We start from the raw sequence: 1,444 nt of genomic DNA, 5'->3' as shown, positions 1-1,444 counted from the left end.
CGATAGACCCACCCGAATGAAGTTTTGAAAAACGCCTCAAAAAAATCAAGCTAAATACTGTAACTTAGCTGCCATCTGAAACAAAGTTCAAAAACTTTGAAGGAACATAATAAAATCTATTCACTTAACAGTCATAATATCTGACATACGATCAAAAAACTCTAAGCATGAATAAAAAGGATAAAAAGGTAATCCTTAAATGGGTGGGGGGAAAAGAGAGAACAAAGTAGGCCCCAAAATGCAAAAACTAAATAAATTTATCAAACAAGCAAACTTTAAAACAGTTTATATAAATAGGTTCAAGTATTTAAAACAAAATATGATAAAAGAAAAATGGAAGGCATAAAAACGGAACTTATAGAGATGAAAAACACAATATCTGAAATGAAAAGACCATTAAATTTAAAAACACGGTAATAGAAATTCACAAAAATGGAAGAGAGAAAAAGGACTGCAAAAAATGAATAAAGTCTAAGTAACCTGTGGGACAATAATAAACAGCCTGAAATTAGAATCACGAAGGGAAGGGAAGGTCAGAAAAAGCATCTAAGGAAATAATGGCCAATGATTTTCCAGGTTTTTATAAAAACAATAAACTCACAGATAGAAGAAGCTCAAGTAGGACATATGCAATGAAAACCATGCCAGAGTATAGCAACATCACATTGCTGAAAAACAGTGATAAAACAATCTCAAAGCAGCTTTAGGAGGTCTTTAAATAATCTGCATAGGAGTCTGTTATCAAATATATGGATGACAAATATTTCCTCTTAGTCTCTAGCATTCCTACTCATTTTCTAACAGTGCCTCTGATGATAACATTTTAATTTTTATCAACTCCAATTTATCCATTTTTCTTTTATGCCTGTGTCCTGTATAATCAATCATTTCCTATTTCCCAGCCATGAAAATATCCTATGATCTCCTATGATTCATCACAAATTAATATTTACATACATATCATGAGCTAGAGGTCAAGGTACATTTTTTCCCCCAAGATATATCCAGTTGTTCCAGCCAGACTGGCAAACACCATAATTTATGGGGCATTGTGGAGAGTACTAGAAGGGCCTTGCCTCACTTGTGAAGAATAATGAATCATGGACTAAATGCTGCTCTTGTCCTGCCCAACAAATATTTAAAAATCAAGATTGAAAAAAAATCAAATTGTATCCAAGTAACTTAACTGCATCCTAGGAAAAAAGCTTAAAAATATTTATGGACATTCAAAAATATCTTGTGCCCAATAATGTCTAGCATAAGAAATGCAAAGAAGCAGGAAAATTTCAACCATGATGCTGAAAAAAAAAAATTCAAAAGCAACACAAATTTTACAAATGGTAGGTAATGGTAGGTAAGGATATAAAACCATCATTGTAACTATACCAAATGATCAAAAAGTTGAGTACATGCGTCATAAAAGAAAAAAATTGCTAAACCGGAG

This window comes from Hipposideros armiger, unplaced genomic scaffold (genome assembly GCF_001890085.2).
Source record: "Hipposideros armiger isolate ML-2016 unplaced genomic scaffold, ASM189008v1 scaffold_603, whole genome shotgun sequence".
In the NCBI taxonomy this organism is placed as follows: domain Eukaryota; kingdom Metazoa; phylum Chordata; class Mammalia; order Chiroptera; family Hipposideridae; genus Hipposideros; species Hipposideros armiger.
The sequence above is the reverse complement of the archived record's forward strand: the minus strand, read 5'-3'. Positions refer to the sequence as shown.